Consider the following 12,346-nt stretch of genomic DNA (forward strand, 5'->3'; position numbering starts at 1 on the left):
CTCCTTTTATCACAAATTTCTTTTAGCTTTTCTATTTTTTTAAAGTCTGATAATCTTTTCTTTTTATCCTCTTTTTCTTTTTCTTTTTTTTTAAATTCCTTATACTTTTATCTTTTTAAATTTTCAAATTCTTTGGCGCTTGGTGGGTGCCCCATTGATATGGTGTCTTAAGAAAGTATTAAAAAAAATTCATAAGCCAAACTAAACGAAGTTAAATTGATTGCATTTTTTGAAAATTTTAGAGTTCAATTACACTTTCACGATTAATGTTAACACTCTTGATACACTTATTTCTTTCTTCTATTAACTTAGTTTGAACTTTTAATAAGTATGTGATATGAAGTAAAATTAAACATCAATGATTAGATAATTACCTACCTAGGAGTACGGTCTCATCACTACATTCCCTTTTTTGAGGGACAAGACGAAGAAAAATAAGAACAATAAGTGTAAATAAAACTTTCTAATAACTATTTTTTTTTTCTAATAACTATTTTTTCTACTCTTAATTTGAGAATTGTAACTACTCATTTTTCACTGACCATCGAATCAAGGATAGATTAAATCGCTTGTGAAAATTTCTTTTATACTGCTATAATTACTCAAAAATGGGGTCAATAGAGTTTTTTTTTAATATTATAGTGCTAACAGTAAACTTGACTAACTCCTATTTATACACATAAACTACCACGTCTAAGTAATCAGACTATATCAACATATTGACTAGTGTGCTCCCAAGATTCCTTTGTATATTGCAATTGTTATCCTGAACCAAATCAAATTATAATCGAATAATCACAAATTAAGCAATTGAATATTTGAAATGAATATGGTTTAGTCTATTACCTAATTTGAATAGTCGATTCCAGCGGCGATTGGTGGTGAGAGGATCACGGCAACCGGTGAGGGGGCCCGACGAGCGTTCTCAGGAACTTGGCGTGATTGGTGGTACCGAGGTTATTAGAACGTCACCAAAGAATCACTGGAGAGCTACTAGGGCCTACGAACTCGCAGGAAATCCGCAAAATAGGAAGATTCGAGTGCAACGGTGACGGTGAGGGTGTTGGTACAGCTCAGTCAGCGCAGGAAAGTCTGCAGGCGCAGCATGAGAGGCACGACAGCAATGCGGTGACTAGCAAGAGGCGTTTGTGTCACCTGGACTATCGTGGGCTCGCCGAGCTCGACTGACGCTACTGATGGGTCGGCGGGTTGGACTGATTGCTTGCCAAGAACTGCTGCACAAGGACAGAGCTCGGCATCAGTGAGGCAGGGTGCAGTGGAGCAGCAGCAGGAAATGCAGTACTGGGGCTGGCGCGCTGGTGTCTCGCCGGAAAGCTGAACGGCGACAGCAAGGACAACAAGAACCCCCAGCAGTCGTGAGCGTAGAGAGAGTTCATCTATAATGCCCCTCTTTATGTATTGCTCAACCTCTCCATAATATCCAACCTCTCTCAAAACCCTCTCTTAGTGAGTTCATATAGATGCAAGATTAGGTTGTCTTGCAAGAAGGAAAATCCCCCACTTTTCTAGTTTAGGTTATGTGATCTATTCTTACTAGGAAACCAAAGTATTTCTCTTTCTTATTCAAAACTGCTTGAGTTGGTCCAATTAGAATGTAGTTTATTACGTGGGCTTAAGGCTATAAAAAATGCTCCTAATATGCAAATTGATAATATTTTTGTTTCAGAGTTGGGATAGACTCTTAAGTTTTTATGCAAAGAATGACTAAATGAGTTGCCAAAATTTAGCTGTTAACACCACGTACAGTACAACGGCGTTCAATTATACTCATACAAAAACATACTTTATCACTCAAAACTAGACTTGTCAAAATGGGTCATAGACCAAGTTCTTCTTAACTTATATATGGTAGGCTGAGTCATTATATGTGTTGGTTATATTCAGTAAATAGGTCATAAACGAGTTTAAAATGATAAAACCTAACATAATTTGGGTGTTAAATGGGTCATGAATGGGTTTACAACTTACTTAGATCCAACCCACCTCTATGACTCAGGCTCTCTTCGTTCTCTCTTGCCCTCACTCGATCTCGTGCTCATTCACTCTATACTAGTATGAGTTTTCCTAGATTGGGTTATATATGGAAGTGTTCTAGTATTATGAGTCGGGTCGGATTGTGTATGAGTTGGATACGGATCTGGTTGGTATAGGTAATTAGATTTGCATTGCATATAAATTAGTCACAACAGGTTAAATGGATCAATTTGGGTCGAACCATTTTTGACCCAACCCACTTGTTTGATGGGTCAATCCAAAACCACTCATTTTCATGCACAAATCTAGATTTCCTCACATTTTTTAGGCTAAAAAAATGATGAAATAAGAAGAGTTCAATTTTCTATCCTCTCACGTCCCAGAAAGTCCTCGAAAAACCATCGTACAGGCAAAATCAGAACTGAAACATCTCTAAAAAAGCCAATGGGTTCGAGCTCAAGAACTCATCAACAGGCTCAATTGGGCCATTGTGGGCAACGCTAAATCCAAAAACTCCATTGCTCGCATTCAAGAAATTAATAATCTCATTCAGTGACTCGAATCTATGGCAGAGCTCACCCACCTGGGCTCTCAGCATAGAGTTCTCAGCCTGAATGCCCAGGTAATGCTATCTGGTGATGTTGATGTTAGTCCCGATCTAGGGTTCTCCTTGCTCAGCTGGGCGACCTGATCCGATAGATTGTCTAGGTGCTTCTGCTTCCTCATCTAGACTCATGGTTCGAGATCATCCTCATCCTCTTCCTCTTCCTTTGGTCCATCACAACCTGCAAGTCCTCCCCGGAGGTCGAGTTCTAAACCTGGGATGACCTTGACGATGTCCTACTAGGAGATGCCATTGATGCATGTCGCGACCTTAACTCAGGGTGCACCACCTAGAGTTTGGCTAATTGATTAATAAGTTTAAATTTAACTCGGGCTCTCCCAAGCCCATATAAATTCACAACTTTAGGTTCAAGTAAAGAATTGAGAGAATTACTTTACTTCTACGATCCAGAGATTTAATGAGTTAAGGGACTTGATTACACTTGATTACTCTTAATACCCTTTCGGTACCATTTCATTTTCTTGAAAATATTTATGCAGGCAACTTGGATTGATTTTAAGCTAGATTATAGGGAGTGATCATGCAGTACGTAACCATTAAATAACAACCAATAAATAAAGCAAATGAATTGCAAGAAAGCCAAGCAATTGGACACACCAAAACAATCAATTATTTTTTGGGTTTTCTTTTATCTTAAAATAAAGACTAACCTATATGACGTGCAAATCCTAATATGGAAAGTATATGACACGCACATGATATTTTTGGTATTTTTATGAAAATTTGAATTTAAAAAATACCCTAATTAAACTATCTAGAAAGAATAGTTATTTAATCTCCCTATCCCATCTTAAAAGAACTATTTTAAAACACGCAATAAACATGCAATGTTATCTAAATTATCCTAATCTGTTAAGGAATATTTTATTTAAAATCTATTCTGATTTACTCTAGAATCTATCCTAACATGCAATCTTTTTGTATTTTTTAGATAAGGAAAGGAATCAAAGATAAACATTTAAGTCAATCAAGATATCAACCACCACAAAAATAAGCATCCAATCAATTTAAATAATGAATATTATCCAATCAACTAGATATTTTCGTAAATAAAAAACGATGTCCTAATGTTAGGGCTTAAAGATCAAGATATCAATTTTTGTACCGCGTAATCTAATAATTCCATCTAAGTGCTTATAAATAGAATCAAAAAATTTTGTCCGATTTTGTCGCATTGCGGATTAGGAAATAAATCCTAAGCGATAATGCCTATCACTCAAAGATATTCAAATTAGATAATATTTCTTATCAATTCAATCAATCAAATATTTGAATCAAATCAAGATAAGATTTTTACCTTTCATGTTTCCAAATTCGAACTATTTCGACGAACGGTGGCTGGTGGCTAGGGACCGGCGATGCTCGACTCATGGCCAAGGATGGTCGGTGGTGTGCTCGTGGTTTGGTCTCTAGCCTCTCGGTGAGGCAAGGACTGAGCAAGCTCGCAGCGTTACTGTGAGTACTCGATGGAGAATCAGACAAGACAACGACCAACGAGATTGGGCAACGCGGCTGTACGACTCGTTGGACTTGGTAATGACTTTGAACTCACGGAGTTTCACTGCGAGGACACTTGTGAAGTTGCTGGACGTTGCTGGATTTCAAAGGAGGACCTCCGGGAGTCGTCCAAATTGATCGAGACACGCCAGACCTGCAGGAGAATGGCCGAATTACAGGGACTTGCTGGAAAACTTGACTGCAGTGAGCGTCGGGTCAGGGACAGTGGCTCGCCGGGATTGTAACGGTGCTATGGTAGCTGGCGATGAGCACTAGTTCCGCTGGGCTGCTGTGCTGAACGTCGGAGAGGATGGGCTCGCCGAGAATCTGCAGAAAATTGTTTGGAATTACTGGAAACCGCTCGCGCTCACTGGCTGGTATCTCTGGGCGCTCGCTGGCTGTTGGAGCAGCGGCTGAGGCGTGAAGGGCTGAGGCAGGGACAACTCCGGATGTTGGAAGCGTGGTGGTGCAGAGTGGGGCGTGATATCATCCGCAAGAAGTAAAGCAACAGTCGTTCATGAAGAGGAATCAACACATGGCAGTCAAGGGAGAGCTTCTTTGCATGTATCGTGAATATAGCCGCCTCTCTCTCTCTCTCTCTCTCTCTCTCCCACATTTTCCTCTCTATTGCCGTGTGTCCCTGAATGTGTCCCCCTCTCTTCATGATTTTCTTTTTCTCTCAATGGTGGCCGTGTATGTCAATTTTTGTGGCCTCCCTTTTTCAGAAGTGGAGGTGTGCCCCTTTTATAAGTGAGAAAACTAGGTTACAAGAAAAGGACACAATCTTCCACTTTCCGTATGTGAGTGGTCCCAATATCCTCTGCCTTAGTCCCTTTTCTTTAATGAATATTATGCCTTTATTCCTTTCCCTCTTTCATTCAACCATGTGAGTATATATTTTATTCATTGCAAGCTACACTTGGCCAAATATTGGCAAAAGGACAACAGAAGTGCCATAAGTTATGTACGGAAATCACTTTGGTGTCATAACTTTTTTTCGGATCACTTTGATATCAACTTTTTTGAAAAACGATCACTTTAGTGCCAATGCTGACATGGCTTGCCAAAAATCCTACGTCGCGCTAACATGGCTCGCCGGAGAGGTCCAGTCAGCATTAAAAACCAAAAACGACGCCGTTTAGTCCACTGACGTGTACTTTTTCAGAAAAATAAAATTTATATTATATTTATTTATATTTAAAAAAATAATCTGACTTGTACACGTGGAAATTATGTGACCTTTTTTTTTCAAAATTTTTAATCTTTTTTTTTTCCTAACATTTTTCCAGTTGCCGGTCCGGCGACCGACCAGAGGGGAGGGCCGGCGAAGCCAACCTCGCCGGCCTCTGGCGAAGCTCACCCCGCCGGCCACCGGTGAGGGGCGAGGGCAAGCCTCGCCCGGCAAAGGCGAGGCCGACCTCGCCGACGCCTGGGTCGCGACGGCGAGGTCTCGCCTCACCTGGCAAAGGCGAGGCGAGACCTTGCCGTCGCGACCCAGGCGACGGCGAGGTTGGCCTCGCCTTTGTTAGGCGAGGCGAGACCTCGCTGTCGCGACCCATGCGACGGCAAGGTCGGCCTCGCCAGATCTGGCGAAGCTCGCCAGTATTGTATATCGAGAGACTTGACTCCCATGGATGAATTTGGCGGTTAAGGAACAAAGATATGTGTTTGTGGAGGGAAAATTACTCAATCAATCCTAAATTTATTGTATGAATGTCAATTAATTCTAGAATTTTCAATTTTGCTGATATAGTCCTAAATCTTTGCTAGAAATTCTAATATTGTCATTTCAGCCAATTTTCGTCTGAAAACGCTGAAGTGGTGATTTGATCATCGTTGACCGTCCTACGTGGCACGCTGCCACTTTAGCAATTTTCGGTAAAATTGGTTGGCAGGACTACATTGAAATCGGTGTAAGACTCAATTGGCAAAATTGGAAAGTTTAAGACTGAATTGACAATTGTATCTTAGATTTAGGAATAGTTGGACAATTTTTCAATGTGTGGATTAGGTGCACAACACAAATTTGATTCTCTACATCATGAAGTCGAAACATTCCGATGTTGGGATTACTTGCATGGGCTTTGACTTTCACCTTACCTAGTCCGCAGAGTTAGTAGGATAAATCATAGTTTCGGAATTTATCTATTTAAATATTGACTTCCTTGTTAATATAAAAAATAAATGGAGACGCCCTTTTTCTTTCCAATAACTCCACCTTTTGGTTAATAGTCCAAGATTCTCAGGAGGCATGTTGGTCACATTATCTACATAACCGAAAAGCATAGGAGATTGCCAACTTTAAAAAATTGTGCAAAAGCAGCTCATTTACATTGGAGAAGCTAATGGACTCCCACATGCTATTATAATGGACACTAGGTGTTAATTCACCATATGTTTGATTTAAATTTATCTATTGACAGCCAAAATTATGGGTTTTTATTGATGAATGATGATAAGCATATTAAGTTGTCAAAGTAAACGCCATGCGATAACCCCCAAAACAAAAAATACAAATACCATGCAGGCAACGTCACTGCCAGGTTGGCCCCCAACTCATCCATAGCTCATGCTCGAGCCATGTGGCTCACTATTCATTTCCACCTATATTGCTTTGGATTAAATTAGACGGCTGATTACTGATTACTATAACAAGGCTTTTTAATTTGTTTGAGACATCCCTGAAGAAAGGTGAAAAGGAAAATAATAAGGACATTGCAAAAGCCATTTTCCACGCACATGAACTTGCTTCTCTGCAAATTAAATTCCTAAATTTCACTTTTTTTTTCAAATTGCATCTGTCGCTATAACTTATTAATCCAATGGGTAATAATTAGTTCTCGCACTCTCTACACCATGCGTCCTTTTCTCTCTCTCTCTCTCTCTCTCTCTCTCTCTCTCTCTCTCTCTCTCTCTCTCTCTCTCTCTTAACCCTCTGTGCGCACGGCCACACCACTCGGAGGCCTCCGTGCCATTGCCGAGCAATGGTCGTCGCCTCCGACCCGGTCCAGATCGAGGTTGTCCAGCCTCGATTTGGACTTCCCGCAATCTCTACAAAACTCAAGGCCCTGAGATGATGGTCCATCATTCTTTAGATGTTTTTAAGATGCTCTCACTTCTATTGAATATTTAGACATGACTTTTCTTCACCCAATCGCAGTTTCCTTATGTAATTGGTGTTTCTTGGGGATGCCACATGCATATTTTGGGTTAATTTTTTTTTTTCTGAAGATACAAACTAGATATTTTGATTCATGAGGATCCAGATCAAATTGAAGTTATCCACATCGTAGTGGAAATTCTTAGGGAAGATGTTCAAAGAAGAGGACGAGAAGTTGATGAGAGCAGCAATTAGACTCATTGTTGTCTTAGGCAAACTAAAAGAAATAGAGAGGGCTCTTAAAAGAGTATTACCTTTGGTCCTTTTTCACATTCCATCCCTTGATTTTACCTACCTCAACAAGAGCTTCTCTCCACGCCTCGACTTCGTCAGGAAACTTCATCGCGTGTTCCAGTAAAGCATCGCTGTATAGTGAAGTGTTAAGTTTAACATCCTCAGGTTCCATGTGAAAAAAAATGGGAAGGATGCTTTTTCGACCCTCTGACTTAGACATATTGTCTACTACACAAGCTCACGGAGACACCATTTACTGACAGCATAAGTCCCTGAGAAGATTGGTATGTAGATTATGGAGCTATTGATAGCACGTAGAAGGCTCCCACCAATCACATCACCAACATGAAGTTCCTCATCATCCCTAAATATGCAGAATCCGACGTCTTTTAAGCCGTGATAAAGAAAGTCTGTGAATCCATGACGAGTATGTTGGAATTTTTTGGGTGCAAATCTCTTGTAAAGTGAATAAGAGGTGTGGATGGAGGAGTCCCACGTTGAATAGAAGAGAGATGGGAGATGGGTTTAAATAGTTGAGCCTCACAAATGGGTTTGGGCCCCAAGGGGTACCCCACTTTTATGGAAGAGAGAGAACCTACGCCAAGCTGGGTCGGTTCCCCCGGCCAGCTCGGCTCGGATCGGGCTGGGCCCGGGTTCTCGTCGGTTTTATTTTTTCCGAATTTATTTATTTATTTTGCTTCAAACATATATGTCTGTTCGTAGGTTCGAGTTCTACCATCTGTCCGAGAGTGAGAGTAACCGAACCGAACGAAATTGTTTGCTTGGTGACTCTTCATTTTCGTCCTTCTATATCCAAAATTCGCTTGGTGACTATTCATTCGAACATGACCGAACAAAACTCTTCGGTTATTAGCAACTGTTCATTCCGACTCTTCTCTGTTTTTTTGAAAGTTATATTACTGAACTCTCATTCTTCATCACTGTCATTCGTGCAATTGTTTATGCAAAATTGCGTTCGAAGGAGTCCTCTAAATACGTACCGCTTCAAAGGAACGAGATCCGTTCTATTCTGGGAGACGATTGTCCGATATCCTTAGGTACTGATTGAGGGGCCAAATTCGTCTTAAGGACACGACGTTATTTCATTGGGCTCGGATCAACATTCTGTTTATTTATTTGTACTGCTTTCAGGTTAGTTTTCCTGACGTTTGATTTCAATTTCTAGTATACGAACTTAGCCGATAACAATCTTAAGACGAATTCTCGTTGAAATGTTATTCTGTTTTCAATTATCTTCGGTTCTGTTCGTATAATGATTTGCATGGTCTGTGTATTCTTATGTGTTGTTCATTGAGTTTTTTCTGTCAAATATCTATATTGGCGTTCGTTTAAGTCGAACCTTTGTTGTTCGTATACTTCTAAGTTAATACAAGCATTCTGTATAGTTCGTATATTCCTTGTTATAGTTCGTATAGTATTTTTGTTGGGATTATTTTGTTATGTAGTTCGCTTAGCTTTTGACAAATTTCTATCACATCGTTCAATTCTGCTTGTGTCGAAATTCTTTTACAATATTCGGAAATTTCGTATTCAGAATACGATTCTGTTCATACATACATTCTGCTTCTGTTAAAAATTTTCAATTTTGTTCATGAACAAACGATTCTGTTCGTAGTCATATATTTCCGATTCTGTTCGTGAATATGTTCTGTTTTTGTATTACAGAAATGGCTTCGACTTCGACTCCGGTCAACCTTATTCCAAATCACGGAGAAAAGCCAGAAAAGTTCAATGGTACGGATTTCAAGAGATGGCAACAAAAGATGTTATTCTATCTCACGACCTTAAACTTGGCTAGATTCCTTAATGAGGATGGTCCTAAATTGGACGTTGAAGAGACAAATAAAGAAAAGGTTGCTGCTGTGGATGCATGGAAGCATTCTGACTTCCTGTGTCGCAACTATGTCCTCAACGGTCTAGACAATACTCTCTATAACGTCTATAGTCCGCTGAAAACGGCTAAGGAGTTATGGGATAATCTGGACAAAAAATACAAAACTGAAGATGCCGGATTGAAGAAATTCATTATCGATAAATTTCTGGACTTCAAGATGGTTGATTCAAAGACCGTCTTAAGTCAGGTTCAAAGAGCTTCAAGTGATTATGCATGATATTCATGCTGAAGGAATGACTCTAAGTGAGTCATTTCAAGTGGCTGCCTTCATTGAAAAACTGCCACCATCCTGGAGAAATTTCAAAAATTATCTCAAACACAAGAGAAAGGAGTTGTCACTTGAAAACTTGATTGTTCGGTTGAGGATTGAGGAAGACAATAGGCTCTCTGAGAAGAAAGTTGGGAAGAACCTAGAGGTTTCAAAGGCCAATGTTGTTGAAGAAGGATCGAAACCCAACAAGAAGAGGAAAATGCCTAGCAAGTCTGGAGAGGGATTCACCCAAGGCATGAAGAAGTTCGTTGGCAAGTGCTTCAACTATGGCAAGTCTGGACATCGAGCCAAAGACTGCAGAGCCAAGAAAAGATAGAAAACTCAGGCTAATGTGGTGGAAGAGATTTCCAATGGTATTGATGATATCAATCTGACTGCTATGATATCCGAGTGTAATATGGTGGGAAACCCCAAGGAGTGATGGATTGATACTGGAGCAACTCATCATATCTATGCAAACAGATCGATATTCTCGTCCTACACAACTGTGGGGGGTGATGAAAAACTTTATATGGGTAATTTATCAACCTCTAAGGTTGAAGGTGTCGGAAAGATTGCTCTGAAAATGACATCTGGAAAGATTGTGACACTAAATAATGTTCTGCATGTGCCAGATGTTCGCAAGAATTTAGTGTCTGGATCTCTCCTTAGCAAGAATGGCTTCAAGTTGGTTTTTGTATTTGATAAGTTTGTACTCTCCAAAAATGAGATGTATGTAGGAAAGGGTTATTTGAGTGATGGTTTGTTCAAGCTGAATGTAATGACTGTTGTAACCAAGGATGATTTGAATAAAGTTGCTTTTACTTATGTGCTTGAGTCTTCTAATATTTGGCATGCTAGACTATGACACGTTACCTATAAGTTGATAAAGAAATTAATGAATATGGGATTGTTGCCGAAGTTTAACTGTCCAAGTGAGAAATGCCAAGTGTGTGTTGAATCTAAATTTTCTAAGCCTCCTTTCCATTTTGTAGATAATAGAGTTACAGAACCTTTAGATTTAATACACACAGATATATGCGATATGAAATCAATACCGTCAAGAGGTGGTAATAAGTATTTTATCACATTTATAGATGACTGTTCAAGGTATTGTTATGTTTATTTGCTTAGTAGCAAAGATGAGGCTGTGAATGCTTTTAGAACGTATAAATCTGAAGTTGAAACTCAGTTAAATAAGAAAATTAAAATGATAAGAAGTGATAGAGGAGGTGAATATGAATTTCCTTTTGAGGAAATTTGTACTGAGTTTGGTATCGTTCACCAAATAACTGCTCCTTATACACCATAATCAAATGGTGTGGCGGAAAGGAAAAATCGATCCCTAAAGGAAACAATGAATGCATTGTTGAACAGTTCTGGTTTACCGCAGAATTTGTGGGGAGAAGCTGTCTTAACAGCAAATTTTATTTTAAATAGAGTACCCCACAAAAAGGCACAATAAACTCCCTATGAGAAATGGAAAGGCAGAATGCCTAACTTGAATTATCTCAAAGTGTGGGAGTGTTTGGCTAAGGTTGCGGTTCCTAAGCCTAAAAAGGTTAAGATAGGACCAAAGACTATTGATTGTGTTTTTATCGGATATGCTCAGAATAGCAATGTATATCGTTTTCTTGTTCACAAGTCAGAGATCCCAGATATACATGTTAATACGATCATTGAATCAAGGGACGCTTCGTTCTTTGAAAATATATTTCCGTATAACATAGTATATGAGCCAATTGATAATAATAAGAGGCCTCGAGATACTATATCTAGAAGTGATCCAATGGAGGATGAACCTAGACGTAGTAAAAGACAAAGGACTTCCACGTCTTTTGGACCTGATTTCTTAACGTATCTGTTAGAGAATGAGCCTTGGACATTCAAAGAAACTGTAACATCACCAAAAGCCCCATTTTGGAAAGAAGCTATCAATAGTGAAGTTGAATTCATCTTGTCAAACCATACATGGGAATTGGTTGACCTTCCTCCTGGTAATAAACTACTACAATGTAAGTAAATTTTCAAGAGAAAAATGAAAGCGGATGGTACTATTGATAAATATAAGGCTAGGCTTGTGGTAAAAAGATACAAGCAACGAGAAGGCTTGGATTATTTTGATACTTACTCACCTGTTACTAGAATTACATCTATAAGGATGCTAATTGCCATAGCAGCGGTGTATAGGCTTGAAATCCATCAAATGGATGTTAAAACGGCTTTCTTAAATGGGGATTTGGAAGAAGAAATATATTTGGAACAACCCGAAGGGTTCATTGTTCCAGGACAAGAGAAGAAAGTATGTTGGCTTATCAAGTCACTCTATGGATTGAAACAAGCACCAAAACAATGGCATGCTAAATTCGACCAAGTCATGTTGTCGAATGGTTTCAAGATTAATGAGTGCGATAAATGTGTATATGTTAAGCAAACTAAGAATAGCTTTGCCATTTTATGTCTATATGTAGACGACATGCTTATAATAGGCAGTGATGGTCAGATTGTTAAGAAAATCAAATGTTTGCTTGCAAGTAAATTTGATATGAAAGATATGGGGGTTGCAGATGTTATTTTAGGAGTTAAAATCCATAAGACATCTGGAGGATTAGCTCTATCACAGTCCCATTATATTGAGACGATTCTTGAAAAGTGCAAGAATCTAGATAT

The 12,346-nt window shown here is 39.3% G+C and overlaps 1 pseudogene; it reads right to left on the bottom strand.

Moving 5' to 3' along the window:
- The window catches only part of LOC115688682 (disease resistance protein L6-like), a 57,560-nt pseudogene that overhangs the window by 43,050 nt on the left and 2,164 nt on the right, over positions 1 to 12,346 (bottom strand).

This window comes from Syzygium oleosum, unplaced genomic scaffold, assembly GCF_021117445.2.
Source record: "Syzygium oleosum isolate NSW1041296 unplaced genomic scaffold, Sole_v2.1 Sole_v2.04, whole genome shotgun sequence".
In the NCBI taxonomy this organism is placed as follows: domain Eukaryota; kingdom Viridiplantae; phylum Streptophyta; class Magnoliopsida; order Myrtales; family Myrtaceae; genus Syzygium; species Syzygium oleosum.